The sequence below is a fragment of the Lonchura striata genome, chromosome 1 (assembly GCF_050655825.1).
Source record: "Lonchura striata isolate lonStrDom1 chromosome 1, ASM5065582v1, whole genome shotgun sequence".
Classification (NCBI taxonomy): Eukaryota; Metazoa; Chordata; class Aves; order Passeriformes; family Estrildidae; genus Lonchura; species Lonchura striata.
In genome coordinates, this window is record NC_140703.1 from 18,706,181 (window position 1) to 18,726,031 (window position 19,851).

Consider the following 19,851-nt stretch of genomic DNA (forward strand, 5'->3'; position numbering starts at 1 on the left):
AGCAGCCTTGGTTTTGGTGTGCCTAATCCAAAGCAGAAGAAACAAAAAGGACTTCTGGTTTGAGCTTATTAGCTAAACTTCCTTATTTGTGACCGACAATAATTCAGATCTGGAAATCTGATCCTGACTCACCCATCTGGCTTTTTGTTTTAGAAATATAGGTCAGTTCTAACACGGTGGATCATGTAAGTATTTTTATCTGCAAGAAAAAGACATATATACATTACATTTTATTCCCAGGGCTCCTTTCCTGCCTTCTAGGGTTTTTGGAGGGGAATGTTGTGTGTTTGCATTCCTGTGTTTGAATCTTATAATCTCCCAACCTGAGCTTTTCTGCAAGGGCTCCAGTATATTTTGTATTCTTGTTAATCTGCTGCACCTGGAAGTGCATCCACTCACCGTGTAGGAGGGACCCTGAAGGAGAGAAAACATCCATTACAAAAAAAAACAACCATTACAAAATCTTAAAATATTTCCTGTCTGTCTTTGAGATAAACATCACACATATTTCAAAAATCTGTTGATGGAATGAAAGTAATACCACCTCATGCTTGACCCTTTACTCTCTTTTTCATTCTATATTTAATTTCTCTTAGGAAGTTGCTGACAATTTCAGCAATGTTATGTCCCTTTCTGAGGTATCCTGACATCTGCCCTAAAGGCTTGTTGAAAACCCTGTTGTAGAAGGGACACCACTGGTGTGAAGCCAATGTTAACCCAGCAGAACAAGTTGTGGTTTTCATCTTCTGTTTGCATTTCCTTTCCCTCCCCTTTCTGGCTGGAAAGAAAATTAATACAGTAGGTCACATTCAGTCTGCTTTATTTCCTTTTGTGCCCAATGAGGTTGGAATATTACTTTTTACTGTGCAAATCAATATGTTCTGAAATAACCTTTTTAAATTTGTATTTTCCTATTATGTACATGGTATCTATTGGGTCATAGGAAATGGTGCATTTTTTCTTATATATTAAGATGAAAAATGGTATAAATATTCTAAGAGGAATTTCAGTTCAGCTGCCTTCATCTTAAATTGGTTTGCACAATCTTTTTCAGTTGAAAGCAAAATTTGAAGAAAAAGAAAAATTTTGGAAGAACTCACAAACCATTTAATTTGTAATTTGGTTATTTTCTGCAGAGTATTTATACAAGTTATTTGCATAATGAGTAGAGAGAGAATTTGTGTTTCATGACATTTAGAGAGCACATCTAGAAATTCATTTTAACCTTGTTACTGTTTGTACTTTACTAGGGGAAGCAGAGTCTTTGTTCTCAGAACCAGCAATTCAACTCTACCTTTAACACACAATAAAAATATTTTTATCCTCAGCTCCAAAAGTTACCTCCCTGTGAATGGGAGCATTTCTTCCTCCAGTGTTGGTGATGAGTGGGAACCACAAAAGGAAGAGACAAATCTCCAGCAAATCCACAGGACACCCTCTCATGTAAACAGCAGCAACCACAATTAGAAGGGTAAATAACACATATTAGAGCGTGCACAGTGGTGTGATGTCAACACCCATCTCTGTGTTTAATGTCTTGCTGTGACATATGTTCCAGTGTCTAAACAACAAGAACACATCCTAGTGCCATATAGAAAAAGGCAGAGTGGGTTCTCCCTTTTGAAGCTGCCAGATAAAAGCAATTATGATAAATCACCTGAGTAAAAAAATATCCTGGAGTGAACTCCTGGCCCTGGTCTCAGCCAGTGGCAGAAGTCCCATTGATGTCAGCAGAGTTATTTTACCTCTGTTTTTGGCCTGCCTGATGGGAGGAGCATCCCCAGATGCAACTTTCAGTTGTCATATCAGATGTCCCTTAAAAGCTCTGCAGTGACTGCTGGGTTCCATGTGACTCGTCCCATGTGGCTGTGGAGCACTCAGAGTTCTCCTCCTGCCCAGCAAGGGTTTCCCTTGGGTGAGAGATTTCTTTGCTCCATGTTTTCTAGAAGAAATCCCTTCCTCCAAATTCTTTTGTTCATGTTCCAGCCCTTTTGCCAAACTCCTGGTTTGTTTGGGATTTGTGGGCATAGGAATCCTGAAGGATCTGGGAGCTGCTGCCTCCCGCTCCAAGCTCCTGCTCACCTTGCTGAGCTCAGGCACTCATTACCTGTTCAGGCACACAATGCTCTTCTCTTCCCAGATTTCTGGAAGCACAGGGAGCAGAAAAAGCAGACAACTGCCAGCCACAAAAGCAGGTTTTTAAAGGAGCTTTCAAGGCAGTTTATTTAAAAGATCTTGGGAAGATCTTTTCCATGATTCCTCTTTACTAATCGCTCGGTTTTTTCCCTTTGATTCTCAAAATTTTCATGTATAGATCTTCTTTTGTGAGCTCAATTTTTGTTGCTACTTATTGCATATTTTTGTATTTATGTCTTAAATATAGTTTTAAAATCTTCCTTATTTTTTTGGTTTCTGGTTGACCTTTTTCAGCCCAGTGACATATTCAAAGTCCAAAAAAGCTTCAAATAAGGAAACTGACTGGAATAAGTCAGAAATAAAACATTTCTATTTTCTTTTGATGTCCAACTCCTTTAACCTGTCAACTTTAACAAGACAAATTTCTTTTCTAAAAAGCAGAAAGAATTCTTTTTATAGCTACAAGCAAAAATAAAATATTTCCTTACGGAAGTAGGATATGCACATTGGGACAATGCCTGATTTTAATAAGGACTTCAAAAGGCAATGTGATTATTTAAAATTATTATTTATGCCTTTGATGTCAAAATGAAAGACAATTACAGTTTATTTGGCAAAAACAAACTTTGCAAAGATTTATTTTTACTTTCATTTTATGCCTGTGATAATGCTGTGTGTCTTCACTGAACTGTTTTGGCATGCAGAGGATTTATTCACACTCTGAGTTAATCTGCTTGGTTCTCATCAATTTAACCATTACATATTACAAGTTATTATATCCTGGTGTCTTTTACAGAAAACAGTGAAGCCCCACAAAATTATTTTGTTAGTCCAGTGAGCTCACTTAGTTTGCTTCTCCTTGATCACTAATTTTTATTAGTTTTGAGGATGATAAGGCACTGATTTTTAAGTTAAAGTGTTGAAAGATGAAACCCCTGGACCAACATGTTGCTATGAATATCAGTTATTTGGAAAAAGGGAGGACACATTTTGTATTTCCCAGCTCTTGAACCAGGGGCTACATTATGCATGCAAATCTTCTACACAAGCAATGAATAACCCAGAAGAATGAGGTCAAAACACAGCATTGCTTTAATCAAAAATGTTTGCTAAACAAGGATCAAAACATACCCAAAATACTTTCTATTTTAAGGGGGGAAAAAAGCACCAACAAGCAAACAACAAACAAACCCCTGGAAGTTTTGTAACAGAAAACATCTTTTCCTACTTTCCTTTTAGTTTATTTTCAAATGATAGCTTCACCTTCAGCACTTTCGTGTGTTGGCAGCCAGAGCTCAAAGGGAATCTCCTTCCAAAGGATTTCCATTTCAGGACTGAACATAAAACATGGATTTTTGGGAGGAGGGCAAGGGTGATCCAATTAATGTAGATCCCTTGGGACAGACTAGAGAAACAACCCAGAATGGTTGGGTTTTTTATTTATATATATATATATGTGTGTGTGTGTGTGTGTGTGTGTGTGTGTGTGTGTGTGTGTGTGTATTTATATCTACAATGTTTCTGTCCCCCAGAACTTCACCTCTCTCATCATCTTTGGAGTCTCACAATATGTAGAGAATTTGAAACTAATTTTTTTTGGTAGGGAATTGGATATTTTATTGTGGTTTTTTTTTTCTTTGTTTGTTTTTTGCAGAAAAGAATGCAAATCAGCAATTGTGCTTCCATTGGTTTGTATCCAGGTTATTTAAGCTTCAAATCCATGTCCATGAGCATAAAACATAGGCATAGTGTTATTGTTTAAATTGTGTTATTTTACTGTGTAAAAAAAATACTTCTAGGAAAAACTTAACATAAAAAGAACTGTATTCCTGTACACCAGGAAAATAACTGGCAAGAAGAAAATTATTGCAGGCTGACATTTAAAGAATTTGTGTGAGTTCATTAAAAAAATAGCAAAACTGATTTTTATGAGGATGCCAAATTGTCAAAAAAAGAAGCAGTTACACTCAAATACTGTTATGTCAGCATTTCCATTTTGTCTTTCTGGGTTTTGTAGGTCATATATAAAGGCCCAGTCAGCACTAAACTGAGTTTAGGCTCTTTATCACACATAATGAAAAGGAAGTGTCTTTGGTTTAGACGGTTTTAAGGCATCCTATCCTAAATATCACTTCATGTTCAAATGAATCCCAAGAGAAATCTGTTCTGTGGATTTGCAAAATGAGTTTACTGATATTTATTTTTTTAGTAGAGATGTAATCTCTTATCTTGTCAGTCCAGAACCAAATATACCCAGGACTGAAGAGTTTCATTCATGGGCTTTTCAAAAGCATTAGGCAGATTAAGTTTTGGATCTGCTTCTTCCCTTGGAATTAATTTTCTGATGTAGATTCTGAGGAGTTTTCCCTTGACCAATGTTCCAACAGATTACTGGCAGCTAAGGGATTGACAGAGATGGATCTTTTTTTATTGGATTTATGAGCATTTCTGTTTGGAAAATCTGGCATGCTGCCAGAATGGATTTTACTCTCTCCCAGCACATTTGTTGAGTATAATCTGTCAAACAGGTAAATATGAAGAATTCAAATCTTCCAGGAATGGAAACATTTTTTTGTATGACACATACCTAAAAGTTTGAACTTGGTGGCTTCCAGCTCTTCATCCATTTGTGTGACACAGACACCAGAACCTAGAACTTCCAAAATTCCAGTAAAGGCAGGAGCTTTGCAGCTCCAGACTGGGAGGCCCTTCACCTGCAAACTTGGGAATGTTGGAATATACCAACCTCTGAGTAGGTTCCTCAGTGTTGGTCTCCAAACAACAAAGCCTTCTGAGCTCACAGGAAAATTTTCATCCTCCTCCCTGGGTGACTCAAATCCAAACTCTGGAGAAAGTGTGTTCTTCTTTATCCTAAAAGTTCCCAAAGTATTTTCCAATACTATCTCTCATTTCTACAAAATAAGATGAAAATTACCTATATTCAGTAGTACTGAATAAGACTGCAAAAAATGGGATTGAAGTTGATGGAAATATCTGTGCTGGCAATTCCAGTAAGTGTGAGCAGTATTATTAGGATAGTGGCAATACTTAATTTTTGGAAAAAGGTGAGGTTTTTTAAATAAATACTTATGTTAAACTGTTTTTTCCATCTTCAGTGAGGTTTAATATCCTCAGATAATGAAAGGTCATTTAAAATAATCTCTAAAGCAGATTGATTACCTTATATATTAACCGCATCATACAGCTTCTCTGACAGTGACACAGTAGCTTCAGTTTTGTAGTCGTGTAAATTTAAATCTGTATTGTTATTATTATTATTATTATTATTATTATTATTATTATTATTATATGCATTTAAAAAGTCCCTAATCCACAGTATTACACAAAAAAAAAAAAAGCACAAGGACTGGGCATTTTTGCCACTATACTTTTGGTATCTTTTGCAAGTAAAACAGACACTTTTTCACATTACATTTAGATATTACCTTTATCTCTAGTGTCTAAACTTCTATGGCTAGCAGACCTCAAATGTGAAAAAACAAAAAAATACTTGTTCCTTTTCTGTCAGGAAGACAGAAACCCCAGAAAAATAGCACATTCTTAGAATCACAGTTTTTGTCCCAAAGGCAGCAAATGCCTGTGACACCTCCTTCCAGTCTGGTTGCCAGCTGGGCCCTGGAGAGCCAGGGAAGATGGGATTGACAGAGCCCCAGCTATTTTCTGCACACAGCACTTTGCTCCTTTAGAACCTGAGTTATGGACAGCAGTTCTTTCTCCTGGAAAATCTCTCAGGGAAAGGGAACGTGTTCCAACAACAACAGGGGTGTGAATTTATGTGTGGATAAGAGGACTGAGAAGGATCCTTTAGGTTTTATTATCAGAAATATCTGTGGGGAGGGAACCACTCATCAGAATGCTCCTGAATCTTGGCACAGGGGTGGGAATTTCCATTCTTTATCCTCCTCTGGATGCCACGTTTCTGATGTGTTTCCCCTCCTGTCACTGCTCAGTTCAGGTTTAGCTCCTCCCAAACAGATCCAAAGCAGTGGCTTAATGTGAGTAATAGCTTACTCTGTAGTAGTATCCCACTAAAATACACCAGCTAGGGAGGAAAAAATATGTAGGGAGATTAATGCCAGGGTTGGTCCAAGAAAATGTCTAAACCACAGAGGAAGAATTAATGCAGCAGTATTTCCATTAATATTGAGGTCAATGTGCCAATTCCACCGTCTACTCAGCATTTGGTCTCATTCTCTCCTAGACTTTACTTGCCCCAGCAAACTTTTTTAGAGTGCCAAACCAAGGAGGGTTGCTGGTAATTTTCTCATCTGCTCCTGTTCAGAGGCTTGAGGCCTTTCTATGGAATTATCTCCTCCTTTATTCTTCTTCCAGAGGCAGCTGAGAGTGTTGCCTATGCAAAACTGAGATAAAACCTGGGACAGAAGAGCACAGTGCTGGTAGAGATGGAAGGGAGGAACTGAATAATTGGCTAAAAAGCAATTTGCTAGCTTCAGAATCATCAAAGAATTCTGATTGCATTGCTGAGGAGAGCAACCAAGTCCATCTGGCTTTTAGAAGAGTGGAAAGTGTCCTTTTATGCCAAAGCTAGTCCATAAATGTCGGGCTCAGATCCCAACTCTGTTGGCTCATTATAAGCACTTTTATTTGACCTTTTTATTAATGTCAATGTTGTTCCAAGCACACACATGTCTTAGATTCTCAAACAGCATGAAAATTAAGAGAGATGGTTTCATAAAAAATTAAATATACAGCAGGTACCATTGTCTTAAATTCCTTGTCAGAAACCAGTGAGAAGAGACGTCACTTTGTGTGTCATTTGTGGATTTTTTTGTTACTTGGGTGCCAAACAGGAAAATAATAGATAATAAAAAAGGTCGTGGCCTGTTGAAGGTATTATAAGAAATCCCACCATATGATGTAAATATAAAATTGTACTTTGGGATTATTTATACCTGTATAATAGCTTGTTTAAACAGGAAGTTTTGTTGTTTCTGGTAGTGCTATATCTATCTCATGGTCTCTTACTTAACAATAACAAACCTATTTTATTTCTTGGAAATTATTGTACATAAGGATCTATGTAATAAAAATAAGAAAATTAGTTTAGTTTAAAAAATTGGAGCTTTTAGGAAGTTTTTTATGTTCGTGAAGAGAAATAGAGCTATAAATGTGAGTTTAGATGTATTTAGATAAGCTGATAAATTCAGTCTGAAATTTCTTGATACCTGTCAGAACCAAAATGAAATTCATTGTGAAGTGTTGTCAAGGTTTAATCCCAGCCAGCAGCCGAGCTTCACACAGCCACTCACTCACCCCCCCATCAGGGGGATCAGGGAGAGAACTGGAAGGGTAGAAGCTGGAAAACTCATGGGTTGAGATAAAGACAGTTCAATGGGGAAAGCAAAGGCTGCACACAAGCAAAGCAGAACAAGGAATTAAGGCACTTTTTCCCATGGGCAGGTGCTCAGCATCCCCAGGAGAGCAGGGATCCCCATCACACCTAACAGTGATTTGAGAGCACAAGCCCCATCACTCCAAATGTCCCCTCTTCCTCCTTCTTCCCTACCTTTATATCCTGAGCAGGATGTCACTGGGATCCCTTTTGTCAGCTGGGGTCACCTGTCCTGACTGTGTCCCCTGCAGCCCCAACCTCCTCTCCAGGAGGACAAAAAGCAGGAATGGCCTTGGCTCTGTGTGAGCCCTGCGCAGCAACAACAAAACCATCTCTGTATTATCAGACACAAAACACAGCCACACACCAGCCACTGGGAAGAAAACTAGGTCTACCTCAGCTGAAACCAAGTGTGCATGGCTTGAAAGAACATTGTGACACATAAAACATTTTATTTATTTAATTTTTCATCTATAGGTCCAAGTGTAAAATACATGGACAAACAAGAACTGGACCTCCAGCTTGGAAATATTTTTTTTATTGCAGAACAGGGTGACTCAGAAATTTGTAGTGGATGGAGTTCAAGCCATTTATCCAAATCTGGACCAAGGTGGTAGTGACTGCAGGGCAGTGGTGGCTGCTGTGTGTGTTTGAGGGGCTGAGGGGCACACAGGCCCATGTGACAGGCTTTGGCAGGGAGGTGGGAGCACCAAACCATATACACTTAATGTAAAGTAACCTCACACAACCCACTCCTGGCACTCTCATCCCAAAGGCCAAACATAGAACGGGCACTGAGACAGAGCTAAACTTTCCACCCTCTGTAGTAGTGGCTTGAAACACACTTTTCAACAGGGCGGGTAGTGAGAACACGGCTTTATTGCCGCCGGCCCTGCTGTAGCCAGCCTGTGGAAAAACTGAAGAGTGAAACTTCCAGCAGCGCCAGCCTGGTACTCCTTATAAATCCTTTCCCATTCCACCATTGTGCTTGGGTTCTGCTGGAAAATGTGAGTCAGCCCTATGGGCTTGCACCTCCACCATGGCTGACAGGGGCTCTCAGCTGAGCACAGTTTTGCAATCCATTTCCTGGAGCTAGAGCAAAATGCTGCTCAGGATGAGGTGGCACTGTTCAGAGGAGGGATTAAATCAAAACTGTTTTATTCAGAGCCTTTTAGTTCATCTGCTCAATGCCCAGACCAAAAGGGTTGTCATAGACTGAGGGCTGGAGAGAGGCCAGGCTGGAATGGGCCCAGGACAGCAACAAGACCTGGTCACAGACCCCAGGCCTGTCCAGGAAGCCCCTGGAGCAAGAACAGGGTCATGTACGGAGACACTGCTGCATTAAGAGTACAGGAATTTGGCAGAAATAAATCGCCTTGTTTTCCACCTCAGAAATCAAAGTGCTGGGTGCATCTGGGCTGAATTTCTGATAATAACCTACATGGTTATGGGTCACATGCAATAAAGTCCCAGAAGCACCAACAGTGTGGGTTACACCCTAATTTAGGTCTCATCCATGATCACAGTGTCACCAAAAATATGTTTACCAACCCAACTCCAGAAGTCTGGTTGAATTCAGTAACTTTTACCAGCAGATTCTCCAAGAGTGCAACAGGTTTAGATTTATTTACATTTATGGAAGCAACTGGGTTTAGGTTCTGTCAAATTGCCACTGACAATTGGATTAGCTCTACAAAATCCTTGTGTAGCACTGTGTACAAATGTTACAGGTACTCCAACAGGGTTGGAGGCACAAATCCCAACAAAGAGGTGTTCCTGATTTGTGGAGGAGGGAGGACCAAGCCTGTCAAGTTGTCTGCAAGATGGTTAAATTATCATTCTCTAACACTGAGGATTTCAAATGACAACTTGTGCTTTGGAGGGAAGTGGAAGTAAGACTGGAGTGAAATACTCTGCTGTTGATGTCATGGTGGCAGTAGCCATTTTATATATAGTGAAGGATGTCAAAGTTACAAAGGGAGAGATTACAGAGGATGTGGGACTTGTGCAGAGATATAATAGAAACATGAGGCTTTAACATGTCTCCCACTTCTACCTGGGTGAGGCAGCAATTAGAGTCATCCAGCCTCCCCTTGCTAACCTGTCATCCTCAGCATGTCACCATGCCCACACATGTCATGGCATATCCCACAGAAATCCCTTCACCACATTGTCTCTCATGGCTTTAGGTCTCATTCCTACACATGCTCACCTACATCACCCAGACTCACTAGGAAAGGCTGCTTCCAAATTTTCAGCTCAAGGAGACCAAACCCTGGAGTCAGTCAGGGTCCTGTCAGAGCTGTGAGAGTTTTAGTGAAACAAAAAACTTAAAGCACTCAAACAGGTTTTGTTCTGGCTTTTTGTGTTTTATGGATGCAAATTGTTACAGTCAGTGAGATCATCTTAAAAGGACTTTGACTTTTTCAGATATTCCCAGAAGGGACCTCTGCTCCACAAACAACGCTGCTATACATGTCAGTTCAGGATGCAGAATGTACAAAAGCAGTTGTAATTCCTCATTTTGGTTTGGTCCTGGCCAGCATAACCCATAGCATTTTGTGGTAAACAGCAACCTATGATTTACACCTTTGGTAACACAATTCTTGGGACATCTTAATGACGCAAATTCCCTTGGCCCAGGGGTTCTGGGATATATAATGCTCTGGTCAAAATCAGGATCCAAATGGGAAGAGCTTTGTTATGTAGTTCAGAATTCAGTGATCCAGATGGAGATAGTTAGGAAATAGCATTACTGAGAGTTTGGTCTGCATAATATATGCAGCTCAATGGCAACTTTTCAGGCAGACTGGCATAGATTTCCTCTTTTTTTTTTCCCCTGTAATTTAAGGGTCTCTGGCCCAACACAGAGGACACAGATTGGTCAATTATGCATCCAGCAAAATTTCTGGTTTTCTATTGACCATGACTTGTAACTTTAAAATGGATTTTTTTTTCTTTTTAACAGAAGTGTCTCCAAGGTTGCCAAGGAGCACTGCAAATTAAGGCTGAAAGCCAGCTGACCTTATCTTCAGACACCAGCACCATGCTCTTTCTTCTTGGCCCCCTTGAACTCCCCATCTGAAGCTTTCCTTTCCTTCCATAGATTTCAGACAGAAGATTCTCATTTTCTGAATGAACCCTATGAGAATAAGAACTATTTCATTTAAATGTGTTACACTGTTAGTTATGCCTAACATACACAGCTACTTCTTTTTTCTATCATTTAGCATTGGTTTTCATAAAAAAATACAAAGGAGACATTACAAGACAAACAAGAAGTAATGAAAGAGTTACACAATATGGTACGGATAGTTAAGCCTCAAAGTACACAAAGTTTAATTTGGCTTGGATTAGCACCCCAAAGCTCTGGTCCCTATTAAAATCTGCATTTTAGACAAGAAATTGGACCATGTATCTTTCAATAACAGAGTGTCTGGTTAGAATTACAGCCTGTCCTGGTTCTTGTCACACTGAAAATGTCACAGGATTAGTTTTCCGCACGGAGATTCCTCCTTCCAGCCCCAGTGTGATCTGTGTAGGATAACAGGATGCTGACTGAGGTTACATGGCAGTGGCTGCATGTGCACGAGTCAGGCAAGTTTACAGCCCACGAGGAAATGGGAATGGACAACTGAAAAGTAAATAAAATGCCATGAATTTGTGTCATTGCACACCCTGAGAGTAGAGATCATCTCATCATTTCAGGGCAAAGGTGAAGTAGTGGTCCAGGAGAGGGAAAACTGACGAACTATCAAGATTAGTTTTCCATAAAATGTTTTGAGACACAGTGTAAGATGTAAATGTTATATGTGTCACGCACATCACAGTGGAATCGGAACAGCTTTTTGAGACCAAATGCAAAAAGTGGCACCTAGTCCTCATGAGGCACCACAGAGAACACCAAGCAACTCAGATTTAGAATCACAGAATATCCTGAAGTGGAAGGACAAGGAGTCCAATTCCTCCCTCTGCACTGGCCAGCACCAAAAGTACATTCTCTTTGCCCTCTGATGAAAATACTTGTCTCTGAGCACCCCACACCTCATGGCCATGCCACTTCATTCCTCTTTCCACATTTTCCCATGTTCCTCTCCCATCTGTGGTAATCATGGGAAAGAAAAGTATCTTTCTCCTTTCACTCATCCCTGGAAAGGATTTGTAGAGAAGATGTGGTATTGGGTAATGAAGACTGACAGATTTATGACTTGGCTGAACAAGTTTTGGGGGGTTGAAGGAGGACTTTTCTCCTTCTCCTGCATTTTTATTCTGCCCATTCCCTACTGCTTCAGTGGGTACTGGAGAGGAAAAGAGTCAGGTGATTCCTGCCAAAAAACTGCCAGCATCTCTCCCTTGCCACTGTCCTGGCTGCTGAAACAGGAAATGCCAAAATAATCTCCAGGTCTGAGGCTGGAAGAGGAAAAGTGGTTTTTATCAGTGGTCCAGGGCAGTAGGCCATGCGCCTCCCTGAGCTGTAACCCCACTTCACCATAGCAAATATCCTCCTCACCATCAGGGAAAATATGGAAAAGACCCCCTCTGCATTGCCAGACAGCTGCATCACCTGGGACAGCTCTCTCCTATTTCAAGTGAGACCAATAATCCTGAGCTTCATGTCTTTTTGGGTCATAGCCACCTACTTCAACAGCTGGAGCTGGAATTTCCCTGGCAGGATAAACAAAAGTGCCACAAGTCCCTGGCAGGACACTGAGAGGATGAGCCAAGGCAAGTGGAAGCATGGCTGAGCTATCCAAAAAGATGGCATGAGCCTGTTGTGGTGCATGAGGGATTGGGATAAACCTCACTCCTGCCAGGGAAGGATCCTTTAGATAACCAGTTGTGGGAAATCAAAATGTCCCTCAGACAGTTTTGGAGGTTCTGGGCCCAGGTCAGAAGCATTTGAGACCCTGGCAGGCAGCCGGAAACAGCTGTGATTTTGGAGTTGAGCCATGGAATGATTTACCAACTTTGCTGGAAGAACAAGAAGTCACAGAAGTTTAAATATTATAGTAGAAGTAGTTACAAAGTAGAGGGAATAATTTTTTAGTATTGTACAGGGGGGTTTTAACACCTGTACAGGGGGGTTTTAGTTTTGTACATGGGGGTCAGAGGTTTTAAGATAGAGGGATTTGGGCCTGTCCTGTCCTCCCTCTTTCTTCTTCCTTACCTCCATGTTTTTGGTGATGTTGGCTCTCACAGATTGGTTTAGAGTAGAAAGTCACTATTTAATATAGGTAGTAGGTTTTGGGGGAAAACTATAAACATTTATCACTTAATGTATCATATAAAAGACAGCAGCAGCCCTGGGTGGGGAGAAAAGAAGCAGTCAGGAGTCAGAGAGGATGTCAGGGTGTGTGTGTGCCTCTGCCTGAGCTGTGAGCAAACCGCAGCAGCCCGAGAAGAAAATCGTTTAGATAACTTGCAATAAACTGCCTTGAGACCGGACAACAGAGACTGCTGAGCCTTTTATTGAAAGCACGGGCTGGAGGAGAGACCTTTCCCCCACACGAAGCCACCCCTGACCTAGGGTGGTCTTTGACAACCAGAGGCCCTCTTTGACTTCTTTTCCAATGAAATGTTTCCTTGATGTACCTGAGTACAATTTACAATCTCATATGACATTTTTAACACCACAGGATTTATGCTGCAGCAGATATGAGTTGATCTTAGCCATAATCCACTTTCATTAAAACTCTAAAATTATTATGAAGCTTCTGGACTTTTCAATATTTTTTAGTGGTTTTTTTCTTCACACACATAGTTTTGCTCAACATTTGATGCTTGAGAATCTTTGCTCATCTCAGGTATCACAGTGACAGTTACAAAAAGCTTTCAAAAGTTTCCTGCTTTTTCTGCAATAATTTAGACTCAAACCCTACATAATTTTCTAGAATGTCTAGAAATGGAATGTCTAGAAACCTGCAATCATAACAGGACTTAGGCTCCCAAAATACATGATAGTCTTATGGAGTTTCCATTTTATTTCTAATAATTGTGTTGCAAAGTGAATTCTTTAACAGGGTAAATTTTTCTACTCTCACCTCATGGAAATGGTATAAGATTTTAACACAGATCTCACCAAATCTGAACAAGGTTATAGTTCATGTTCTTTGTGTGCTAATTTAGACCAGCAGGTATCAAACTGTACAGACCATTAAGTGCACAAAAACCTGAAATTTCCTTCAATTACTTGTTGCATGCAAAGGCTGAGAAAACAGGGCAAATTTTTCATTCTTATATAAACAGCAAGAAATGGAAGCTTCCCATTCATTAAAGAAAGAAGAAAATGGGGCACCATGTATGTAAAATTTAAAGGAAGGAAAAAGAAGCAGGCAAAACTCAGATTAAACTCCTGTGGGGCTTTTTTTCTTGGTTTGGATTTTTTTAGATATATATAGGGTTTTTTAATTAATTGTATGTCATATTATCAAGGTTGTCCCTGAAAAGTGAGTCATGAAATAACATCTGATTTCTCTTTGGAAGGTGGGGCCTTCCTGTTGGAGCTGTGAACTTCCTATTGCTCAAACAAAAGGGAGTGGAACATCCTGAGCCAAAAATTGAGACAGGAAGGGTCTGCTGAGATAGGATGGAACCTTAAATGGAAGATAACCTAGACTCTGAAAGAAGAGGTTGTATTATTATCTAGGCTTGTACAAAGAAAGGTAAAGATTTTAGTAAACTTCAGATCTGTTTAAAAGATTTTTATTTAATATTCACTCTTAAAATGTTTGATGTACTTTATTCTAGTTGTAAATGATAACTGGTGCCATATTTCTTTTTCTTAAATGCACATCAGACCAAAATATATTTCCTACAGTTGAAATTCAGCTGTCAGCTTCTCCAAGGAGACATAAATCGACTATTTAACTCATATAATGAGTACCTCATACATGATTTAAGCGTTGGATGAAGTAACCAAAACTAATTTGTTTTACACAAAGTCAACAGTCCCATTTTTTAAGTCTGCCTTTGTTTCTAGAGCTCTCCATAACCTGTTTTTCAAGCCTTTCTATTTTATAGCAGAAAAAGGAAACTATTCTACACTCTTTTGTTGAAGAAGGTTTCACTGCTGTAAAGTAAACAGAAAGCAACTCCAAACCATGACATCATTTTTTGCTGTATCTAAGAGTAATCAGTAAATAGTGTTCAGCCAATATTTGAAATAACACAGTTGGGCTGTCCTGTAGTAAAAATTGCAAAATTCATAAGACATGAAAGTGTTCATTTCCCACCTTATCTGTGGACACACATTTCAGTCCAAGAGCTCCTTTCTTGCCAGGTAAACTTCAAACATGTCATTGCTTAGGGCCCTTTCTCCTTCCAGAAGAATGTGGATTGGGAAATGCTGAGAGAGAAAGATTAGTCAAGCAGAAAGTTCTGGGTTGATTAAATGAATCCTCTTTCCCAGAACAAATTAAGAATATGGAATAGATAAGTCTCCCTTTCCATATTTTCAGTGATAACAGACATGTTCTTACATAACCTTGGAACCACGTGCACTGATCCATGCCCTTACACATTTACAGAGGGAGCAACTTAGGAAGGTGTATCCTGAACCATAACAAAAAGAGAAGTGAAGTGTTTAAGAATTAATTTGTCCTTTTTTACAGTAAAATCCAGGGCTTGTAGTCCACAGGCTGGACCTAACCACTGATCCCCAGTGAATCATAAACCCCTCTGGCTTCAGGACTGGGGAAGATGCAATCCTGGAGCTGTTTGTAGATCTGAGCTGGGAGCTTAATTGGGCAATGCCCACAGCAAACACTGCTGCTGGGTAAAAGCTGGACACTAAAAAGAATGTCCCCCAGCAGGACACAAATGTGTGCTTTGGCTTTGAGTCCCCCTCAGAGCTGGCTGGAGGCTGCTGAGGTAAGGGTAAGGTTGGGAAGGGAGGATAGCTCTTGGTAAACCTGGAGGAAGGATAAAAACAGTGCTTTAGAAAGGAAAGGGCTTGAAGATGAGGTGGGTTTTGCCCCTAACTCCTTTTCTTTTCTAATTGCCGCCACAGGACTTCCCTGCTAATTTCCTTTTACCTCATCTGTGGGCAATGAAGCTGTCTGGCCAACACATCTTTGGGAGAGAAGGAAACAAGAAATTATGATGTTATCTTTATGGGCTGGTTAAATCCCAAAATATCTCTTTTTCTGTCCCCTGCTTCCTTTTGTTTTCACAATGGGCTTTGTGAGTAAGAAGCAGTAGCCTTTGGTGGCCCAAACTCCTCTCCCCTGGGCACAGGGGCTGTGTCAGCCCCAGAAGGGAATCCATGAAACTACATTAAGCCCTAAGTCCTATTTCTGATCTGTTGTGAAATATTTAACTGTTAAAGCCTAAATAATTGTGTTATTACCTGTTTGTCCAGCACAAGTTGTGTTTGCTATATTGTGGAGTGAGAGGTGCACTGTATCATAGGGACAATTAGAAATCCAGCTCTCCAACTCAACAGGAGCTGAGTTTGCCTAATTGTGCTTCAGGCCACTGAACAAATCCCTCTAAATATTTGTTAATTACTAAATTGTTCTGCTCTTTGAGACAGTAGAACCAGGGACACAACAAAAGCTCTTTTTTTGTTGTACAGAAATTTCTATGGTTCCTACAGCACCTCCCTTCAAACTGACGGGGAAGGATGGAAAATGTTTACGAAGGAGCTGTACAATCCATTCTGTACAGATCCTTCTGAAGGATCTGTCAAATGTGCCAGCACAGAAATAACATTTTTATTCTAAAGAATGGAGGTCTGCAGGTGAGGAAATTAGTTTAGAAGATATAGATGAACATTTTGATTGTTTTTCCTTGGTTGTTGCAATGCTCAGCCTGTCACAGGAACTTGTACAGACAGTTGGAAGCTGTTCCTGCTCTTACCCTGAGCTGGGAAGTGAGAGATGGATGAAGAGCAAGTTTATATCTCCCTTTGCTCCAGGATGACAGTGACCTCTGGTAGAAATGTGAGAGAGATGCATTAATCACTTCATCAAGAAGTGCCAAAGTTCATTTGCTCATGCCTGAGGGCCTGTCTTCAGTTTGGGTATCATCTGTCACATAATTTACAAACACAGAAAACCAGACAGCCTCTGTCTTGAACACATTATGATTTTAAGTACATGGGACAAAAAGCAAGGAGAAGAAATATTACATGTGGGCACAACAATAGCAATTTTATTTTGGTGTTTCCTGGGGTGAAGAGGAATGAATAAATTCAGGGATGTGTGGGAGGGGTTAGAGCAAGTAATCAACCAGCATGAGGGAGATAACATCTAACAAAACCTGTACATATGCTGATGAAAACATTCTCCACATGTCTCTGCTTTGGCTGCTCCAAATTAAAACCCTGTCTGGCTCCACTGCAAAATTACTGAACATGGTTTTTGAAGAAGATGAAGGAAAATCTGAATTTCAAAATATTTATTCCAGATAAGTCTTTTGCAAACTCCATTTCAAAACTCTTAGAGCAGCCAGGGCCCAACAAATCTCATCAGCTCCTGATGTAAAGGCCCTAAAAATGGTGATGATAGCTGACTTCTCTGACATCAGCTCTTTTACATCATGAGAGGGGGAAACACACCAAGTAGAGGCACCTATCAAACTGGTCTTTTGTGGTCACTTGGCTTTTTGAGGTATGACTGTTTATTGAGGTACAAATCTTTTCCTTAAGGTATTGAGCTAAACCTTTACTTCAAGCAGTGCAGCTCCCAGACTGCATATTTAAATCTGATTAAGTCAGCTTGTGAGCACATAGATAGGAAAAAAAAAAAAAAGAAAAAAAGCAGGTTTATGAAGTCAGTGAAAAAACTGGAGTGTGAGGAGGCAGAAATCATTGGCAGACACAATGCTCAGGTGGTTTGCTGCTACAATATCATTATTTCCAGTTATGTCAGCAAATTGTGATGGAGAATCACTGCAACACTGCAACACTTTTGCTAGAATCAGTGCTTGTTAGGAGTTTGAAAGTAGAGGAAAAGAATTCTGAATTCTTAGCTCTCAATAAATACAGTTCCTGTATAATTTTTTTTAGTTAAACATCTACCAGTTACACTGGAATTTTATTTATAAAAGTCTTGAGCTGTTACATTACTTGTGAGCCCAGTTGTGAACTTTGTTGTCGCAAAAATCCGACTTGTGTAAATAAAGGTTGTAATTTTTCTATGATGGCATTACCTCATAACAGGTCATTCTGTTTAGACATCTTGCTGAATCTGCATATCTTCAGTAAGTTCATTTCTCTTTGGATTGACTACCCCAGCTTTTTCTGCCCTCTTTCCTGAAGGTAAAGAACATTTGGTGTTTATCATTAGCAATTGTTCATGAAGGATGGTGTTACCAGGGAGTTACAGGTGGAGACCAGAGCCAGATTTAGTACAGATACCTGTACTAAATCCCTGAAGCCCTGGAGATGGAAAGTGCAGGACTGTAATGTTGTGAAGTCCTTACACAGGTTTGGTGCCAGAAAAGCTGTGGCAAAGAATTTATAAAAGCAGCTAAATAGCAGCTGTAAGAACTTGATATGCCTGCATTGTCTGTGTTTTCTACCCTATGAATAAGAGGGCTGAAGAGGAGCACTGGAAATGAGCAGGTTTCCCTTCTCCCCCTGCTTGCTGAGCTGCAGCATCAGGCTTTCCCTCCCCACCAAAAGCACCATGTGGTAAAGAGCTTGTGCACAGACACTGCCCTTTTCTTCTTGTGGAAAAAAGGAGCTCCTGTTTTATGGTAGCCTGGAGGCCGCAGAGCTGCTTGCTGCCAGGGCTGCTCCTCCAATGCTTTCAGCAATCAGCCTGGCTCCAGGGAGAAGCTGAGCCCTGCTTCCCTCCTGTTTAACTCTGCAGCTCCTCTCCCCCTCTCCTCACAAACCTGAGCACAGCACCAGCACAAAAATCTCTGGAAAGAACCACCTGCCCAGGCTCAGCTTCTCTCTTCAAGAACAAGCCTTTGCTTCACTTTTCCTCTCAGCTGATGGGAAAACGTCGAGTGCATGAGTCACATGGCAGATCAGATCTGAGTGAGAGTTTTTTTTTTCATTTGGTGTATGAACAAGGTTAGTGCTGACCCCAGTGCTTAATCAATAAGAGGTTTTAATAGTTCCACAGATTTTGGAGCATTGCCAGCAGTTGCTGATATAAAAATTATCATCACAGAATATCATAGAAACTGTTAGTAAAACCCTTTTTTAAAATTTATTTTCAAACAAACAAAATTAAAACTGCCACAAGACAGACTGGTGTTGACTATTTCAGTTCTTAGTTTAAATTTTTTACCTTTTTTTTGTGCAATCAGGCACTAATGCACTTGAAAAAAATACTTGACAAGATGAGACTTGCAGGCTATTTCAGGATGTACGTTCCAGGTAGGCCTTGAGGAGTTGCTGATTAGCTTTTATCAGCAACTGTTACTCATGCCCCGGCCACATCTCCTTGCACCAAGCTGCTGCTCAGTCTGTCACGTTCACTTTTATACCAGATCCTGCTGAAAGGTGGTTCCATGTTAGGGCCAAATGTTCAAACACAAGGAATAAACACTGATGCCCTGACTCTGGTTTGCTCCTCTCTAATCAGCAGTTGATACTCACCTCCCATCAAGAATTTCTGCACTGTTTTAGATATCCATATTTTATCTCTTTGCCAGCCAGGCAAAATTGTGGGAAGTCCTGACTGTTGTATTTAAGGATCATGGCCTCTGCACTTGAAATGAGAATTTAGCATTTATAATGAGATATTAGCATGTAATAATCATAAAGGTGGCACTTGCAAAAAGATTGTAAAACTCTCTTTCCATTTCCATCCAGAAATTCCTGCTTAATAGTAACCTGAACAGTCTTAGACATCTTCTCTAGCTATCTAAACCCAAAAATCAAACCAGGCAGCTGTTTCTGAAATGTATAGAACATTTTGTCTTGACAATTTTCTGTGAGTGGACTGAGAGCGATTCTGTGTCTGTCACTTGTTGAGTTGGGAAGTGCCATGCTGGCAGACCTGAACTGTGAGAGCAAGAAAGGTTATAAAGTAGCTGCACGTGTTATTTTTCATATATACTGAAGGCCTTTTCCTTTTCCAGGTCTCCCCAGAATGAAATCCCATTCAATTCCCTATTCAAGCTCCCATGTAGTACTTGAAGACTAATTATTGAGCAGCTCCATTTATTCAGGTTGGGGTTTTAGCTGGTTTCCAGCTTTGGAGCTCATGTCTCATGTGCAAGAAAATATCCTGAGGAAGCAACAATGAGAGGTGTAACTCTAAAAGATATTACAAATATGGAAAGGTATCAACAACATCAAACCATTCTTTGTGTCTGTAGCACAAAACTCTGATCCAAAGAATCATGCTAGAGAAGGGATTTTAGCACAACATTTTGGC